Source organism: Conger conger, chromosome 19 (genome assembly GCF_963514075.1).
Source record: "Conger conger chromosome 19, fConCon1.1, whole genome shotgun sequence".
NCBI lineage: Eukaryota > Metazoa > Chordata > Actinopteri > Anguilliformes > Congridae > Conger > Conger conger.
The window spans coordinates 19,342,040-19,349,377 of NC_083778.1; the positions used below are offsets into that span (position 1 = coordinate 19,342,040).

General features: G+C 42.8%; 1 long non-coding RNA gene across 1 annotated transcript; it reads right to left on the reverse strand.

Annotated features, from left to right (window-relative positions):
- Positions 1-1,780: 1,780 nt before the first annotated feature.
- LOC133119366 (uncharacterized) lies at positions 1,781-4,833 on the reverse strand. Its single transcript, XR_009706511.1, has 2 exons — positions 2,077-4,833; positions 1,781-1,988 (listed from the first exon to the last, which is right to left on the reverse strand). It is a non-coding gene; the product is annotated as an uncharacterized LOC133119366 (long non-coding RNA).
- Between the last annotated feature and the right edge of the window lie 2,505 nt (positions 4,834-7,338).

The window sequence follows — 7,338 nt, forward strand, 5'->3', positions numbered from 1 at the left end:
GGGAAGCGCAGCGGTCCTAGCAGCTGTCCTTGTGGGACTCCAGTTTCCACATTTTGAGAAAAGAGCTGTATTGCTCTTATTGTTTGTGTTCTCTCCTGTAAGCAATTTTTTAGCCACTGTGAAATGGCTAATGTAAGTAAGTAAGTAAGTAAGTAAGTAAGTAAGTATTGGTGCCTTCCTGATTTCGATTGATTGAGAATGAGTTGGTGTTGTGTGCAGGATGTAATAAATAGTACTGGCCACGAACATATGTTGTCATGTGTCCCTACAGCATTTGTTCCAATAATACACAGTTGTGCGTCTGGCCATGTGAGTGAATTGAGAGTGTAACGTGACTAAAAGCCTTAGTTGCTTAAATGCAGCTGATTGACAAATGTTAATGCAAATATTTGGAGGTGATTGATTGCTGGATTGATTGGTCAGAAATGTTGTTGTGGTTAGTTTGAGAAATGTAGAATTTGTTGACAATTGGATGTCCTGAAATGAGCTAGAGATGATTGATTGGTATTTGGGCAGGCCAGGGTTGTATGAAGACGTGCAGGATAGAGGCAGTAGGTGAGGTTGGCGATACCTGGAGCAAGGCTGTCCTAGGCAGCACAAGCATGACAGCATAGCACTGTCTGTTCCTATTGTCTGTTGTATGTGTGCACAATGAAATGTTATTGTTGTAGCGTTTGTTTGTTTGTTTGTTTGTTTGTTTGTTTGTTTGTTTGTTTGTTTGTGTAGAAATGGATTTATTAATTAGTGGTGTAACGCATGAGGAGTTAGAGAGGTGTAGTGTAGTGTGGTTCTTGATGTCAATATTTGTTTTTGTGGTACTTTAAGAAAAGCTTCTAGGAAATGTAAGGCTATTAATATGATGAGCTGTTGTAACACGAAAGCACTTCGGGAAGTGTCATACAATGGCAAAAGGATTATGGGGCATGACGTGCCCTAACAATGTTATTAGAGAGAAATGATTGATAGCAGTTTGTGTGTAATGATTATTAGTATTTTGTATGCCATGCAAATAAAACTGAAAGGCTTCCTGGATCAGTATGGTGTGGTGTATTTACTGTTACTGTGTGTGTCCAGTAGTTGGTAGCACTGGTTGTAATGAAGTTATGGTGTCAGTCACTGTGAATGAATGTAGTTTGAAAGTAGGCGGTGTTTATTTATTTGAAATGATGTCATGGCATAGGATTCCCCTGTCTGTGGGTTGTTGCTGCTGTTGACACTGAAGTGTTGTTTGTGTTTGTGTTTGAGTCAGCAGTTTGAATTTTGTGTGAGATGGATGCATGTATATATTAGATTGTTGCTATTGGTATTTGTTTCTCAAGAGGTTACTGTATAGGGTACAAGTGGTAGTCAGTTGTGACACTTGGAACTTGAGTTCCCTGTAGGACATGCACTCACTTACTTACTTACTGACTTAATTACTTACTTACTTACTTCCTTCTATGCATATGCACTGTGTGATTGTGATTGATTGATAGAATTGATTGATATGTTCCTGTGGAAATAAGTGTCTGCTTGTAATATGCATGTCATGTCATTGAAATGTAGTGTGTGTGTGTATGATGGTGTTGTGTTCCAGATTGTGTTTGTTGCTGTGACCTTGGCCTCCCTGCCTCTGTAACCCCAGACTGATGTGGTTCCTCTGCGCTACTGGTGTCCCTTCTCCCCCTGTGGACAGGAGTCCTCCTAAGTGTGTGCTTGTACATGGTGGTGTGTTTGTTTGTAAGACAAGACCTCATCTGTGGCCGTCCTTGCTTCTTCTACAAAGGGGACCGACTCCGAGGCAAGCCACTGAAGTTTATTGGCGTACTCAAGGTGACATTGGCAGCGTTGGGATTCACCGGTGATTGATTCCCGTCGTGTGCGGCCAGGCGGGGTTGGACTGCAGCTGGGTGAGTTGAAAGCGGAGAGTGCGGACGTGTGGAACTCGGCCGGTGTCGGTGACCGGCAGAGTGTGAGGAGCGGAGCTGGGTCTTGAGAGTGCAGGGTGCCTGGTGGAGGGCAGAGAATAGACGTTAGTAGTCTGTGGAGAAAGGGGCACGATACAGAACGAAGTCAGGGGGACCCGTGGCACCTTACCAGGCCTGGAGACCGGACGCGGTCCCCGGTGCAGGGAGGGCCCGGAAGTCCGAGGCAGAGCAGCGAGAGAAAGCGGCCGACGGAAGCCGCTCGATTCCCGGGTAGCTGCGGGGCAGAGAGATGGGTCAAGAAGTGTGTGGAGGAAGCGGGGCCCGAGCGACAGAGCTTACCCGAGAAAGAAGAGTGAATTTGGGCAGAGCGGGGCGCCTCCCGGCCTCCTCCTGGGCGGACTCCGCAGGCAGACTCCTTCGTCTTTGTCCACACCGTCTTCGGCCACACAGTCGCTGCCGCACCGCTGCCGCTGTGGGGCTCCCCTCCGCACATGTACTGCCGTCAATCACCCGCACACCGGCCGCACACGCGCCCGCCCAATCACAGCGCCTCATGTCTGATTACCTGGGGAATTACCCACACCTGGACGGAGACGAGACCGTCCCTGACATTGTCGGTCGTTGACACCGACAACACTTTACCCGTCCTTGCCGTTCTTCTGGAAACAATTGACAGTAGCACTCTTGTCTAGTCTACTGGGAGACAACACCCGCTGTCATTTCCCTTTGCTATTCCCAACACTTGGAGGGATCATTTCTTCACACCGTTTCACACCGTTACAACAAACACATACGGTCTAGCAATACCTATGTCCCTTCCTGTGGCTACCAGGGAAAACCATTAAAAACACACATTACAAAGGATACACACACAGGGCCACAGTGCTTGCCCATAAATAATAACAAACACAACACCAAAATACACTTTATTACAGCATCACAACACTTCAAATGACAGTAGCGTCAATACAATGCGCTTTGAAAATAAAAAGACATTGTCAGGGAGCTGACACTTACCAAGGGTCACTTCAGTTAGTCAAATATTAATCCCAAAGTGCTCATCTGACAGGAAAAAAAAACAAACAACCGCTTCACTTTCACATGTTAAAAATAACCTTATTGGACACAGTACATAAGTGAGCCTATAAGAGGGAAATCTATTCTACCTCAGCTGGTAGGTCACTATTCCAGCACTACTTGCAGTACACAGATAATAGAGCCACTTCAACAACTCATCATTCCACAATAACATCTCATCTATTTCAGCTAATTAAGAGGGCCTTCCTCAAGGTTCCTCACCGGGATGAGCACTTGCCACAATGGACAAATACAAATACATCAAACTATTCGCCAACAAACAAGGTTTAACATGTAAAACAGAAGCACTACTCCCTGTAATAAGGCAGAACATTCTCATAACGCATGCTAAAGCTGCAAAACAACCACAGTTTAGCCAAAACAACTCTTCCAAAACAACAATTGCGCAACATGTAATCCTGACAATCAATTTCAATACCGCTGTACAAACGCTCGATTCAATACTCGCAAATTCCCAGCCGATATTCCTGTTGACATTCTACTTCATTGCAGCTGCCTGGAATTACCTGGACAGCCACACACTAAGTCTGTACAACAACCTCTCCGATATGTTTCTAACAGCCGACCGCTTAAAGCGCACCGCGGTGTACCCGACTAACCGTTTTAAAGGTCAAAGCTGCCCTTACACTGCTTTTCCACATTTACAAACTGCTCATTCTTCACTTGGGACAACATTCCCTTTACACATTTCTTTACATGTGCCTAACACTTTTGCACACGGATGTCTTTGCACAATTTACACACGCTTTAGGTTACCGTCAAATACCTTCACACATACCTTTAAAGTACAACATTATTGGGCTCCAAACTAATTCGACACCATTTAAAAAAAACAAAAGCATGCTGAAAACATAATACTGAACATAGGGCAAAAACACACACCACACCAAAACAAAACTTTTTATTTATACCTCCAGTCACTGCAGCAACCTCTACATGGGGGGAAAAACCTCGGGCATTTCTTTACAGTCCTGTGGAACAGTCACAAACCACCTCATTTATTCCATTTCCACAGTCTGTACAATCAATCTTTTTCGCAGTGTCACACAGTGACACACAAAACATTTCACACAACATTCAAATAAACCCTCCACTACCACATATAAAATCTCATGCTATTTCTACATCCTACTACACGGGAAAAAGCTACGGCTATTCAAAAATGCTACAAAACCAAGACATTTTATTCCAACATTACACTGACAAAACTATTGCATACTCAACCAAGTACTTGCTAAGGTGGAGGGTGTCCCATCCAAATTAAACATTGTCTACTTCAAAAGGTATGTATGCAGGGCCTACATAGCTTACAAACACCCGCAGCCTTAATTCACTCTAATACATCATTAAGGCACACATTATTCAATAGCAAAGCTGAGTCTGGCCACAAAATAGCAAACAAGTGCCGCATATTCAACCAAGTACATGGTAAGGTACAATGCCATTTCATTCATTCACACAGGACCTACATTTACAGGAACATATATGGTATATGACCATATACAGTACATATAACCCACATGTCCAATTACTGCTCTCTAATCACATCTCTAATCCATTCAAATGCATCTTTCACAACATTACAGTACAAATGCTTCTTTAGTATAGCCACTTTTGTCACACTTCAATTCCTGTCAATTCAGGTCCTGTTTCAACTCATCAAAACACACTAAGGCATTGTACTGTCAACCATTTTTCACCAACTGACTATAATACCCTTTCAGAGAAAATACACTTCTATTTCAATGGGACACTTTGCCATTGTATCGTTCTTCAATACGTCATCTATTTCATCTATGGCTGACATTTCACTAATATATCTACTAGTCTTTCTTACAACTTTGGAAGTCAAACACCAAGTAGCACTGATGGACTAAGCCATGAACATTGGACAATTACCAAGCGGCACAATGGAGCATTTTTCAATACCTACAACTTCTTTACCAGTATTACGCAAATTGGACTCCATCATCTCAAAGTGTCAGTATAACTTCCAACATTTTACCTGCTTCAATACCAAACGCACAATTCTCCACAAATTGACACCCCCCCGATTTTCCACTCAGGGCAAACTTCTTGGCTCCTTTTTTTAACGGTCCAAATCTCGACAACTCTGGAACAACCTATGCACTTGTAAATCGCTGGGGATTCAAAACGTCTGCCAAATGACAAAACGTGTACTCCAGGAAAATGTGCAACAAAACATCGAATGAGGCTACCGTTACGAAGATAAAACTAACAAACCAACACTTAGACAAACCTCCAGTTCCATTACAATGCTCACCTCTGCTTCACTTTTCGCCTGATGACCCACATCTTTCACACACTTTCTGCGCCATTGTGTGCATTTGCACCATTATTTCCTCTAACTACGCCGATAATTACTCACCACATTGTACCCAACAAAATGCCAGTGCCACTCCTCACTGGAAAGAAATGACACCGAAGGACGGTCTAAACTGCACAACCATCAACACCGCTAAACCTCTACGCCTGGAGAGCTTCTACCATTCCTCCACAGGAAGGAACAGATGCACTGAATTGCACTCTTTCACTATTTCACACAGAACCTTCCTTCACTACAAAACATACATTGATCACTTCCTACATCAGTGCCACTTGGTGTACGCTATTCTACCTTCAAATACTAGTCCGTATTTCACTTAACCTTGCTTTTTCGCTGTTCTTAACACCCTGCATACAATGCTCAAACTATTTCCTTTTAGGGTACGGCAATAAAGGAAAGGAATTTCTGAAAACACACACTAAATGCGTTACAATTCATTCATTTGTGACTAGTTCCACTTGGTCTAAATCCAATGAGTGTGAAAAGATATATTCAGTAAATACACCAGTAAAGTAAAACATTTCATATTATACAATACTATCACTTCAATGATTCACTTTCATTCAATCCCCTTCAGTTTGCTGTATTTCTTCACTGAGGTTCAATTGAGTCCAGCCATTGAAGCTGGATTTCGTTCGTCAATGGGACTACTTCCAACTCAGCAAACTGCATTTACAAAAAGCAAGGCCCAAATAAAAAATAATACAAAAGGGGGAACATTGCAAATCCAAATAATACTCACTAAAACAATACAGCTACATTCTCACACGATGTCCACTATTCACATTTTCTCTGAGGCAAGACACCAGCAATTTCCACACCAAACAAAAGCGCACATTGTTTCATCTCACCCGAATGAACCTTCCCCTCGTTATCTGGCACCAACACGTTTCAGGTTACGATAAACAATCGGACAACAATACACTTTTTCACTATTTCTATCAACAAACATTTCATTTTGTTACATTATAAGGAACTGAAAATAGGCAAACCCCACTCAGGCCTACCAAACACGACCGCTCCATTGTTCTTCCTGCAATGGCTGGCCGGCGGCCATCTTGGATCCTGATATAGACTTCTCTTAAAGGGCCAGAAAGCATTACGGACTCACTACACACCGACATCTATATTTCTTCCCTTAAATTACCTATGACAGCAATTCTCATTCCTGTTCCAACTCATATTTACTACTTCTATGTTTCTAATTCACCTGGCCACGCTTCCTAACATTTTTAGGCCCTAGGAATGCACACATTACACCACTATGTGTGGGCCAAACCACAATGCCTTGAGACCTTTTACCCCGACCCCCTTCCTTACAACCACCATTAAACTCAACCACATAACAGGAACAACCTGTTGTCTCTTTTTCACGTGCCAACCTCACACTCATAATTCCCTTGGATTTTCCACACTCACATAAAAGCTACTTGTATCAAAACACTTTTATGGCGCCCTTTTTTAAGATACATATATATATATATCTGGACTTTCTCAAATCCCCATCGTACACACTCACCCACCCTTGGAACTTACTCATGCACTTGTTATCAAGACAAAAACCTTAGCAACCTTGGATCCACATCACTTACATCACTCAACAAGTACGTCGCTCCGGATAAGAGTGTCTGCCAAATGCCATGTACTGTCAAGTAATCTACATTGCCACTGCCCTGGACCTTACAGCAAGCCCCATTAAGCCCATTCAAACACACCACGCACAACCAAAACACATGTAACATTATCACATCTTTATGGCCAATCATTCCTTCTACAACACCATCCTCATCCTGCAAACAGCTGGGAAATGCCTTTGGCTGGGTTCTCCCAGACTAAAGTACATACTTGAATGCAATTCAATCCCAGGGATATCAACTCAAAATTGTCATCTCCTCACCCCAACATTCTCCATCTACAAAATTGCCTCATTTCGAATGGATGCACTCAAAAAAAACCCCAGCACTCTCAAAGCTAAGTCTTCATTCA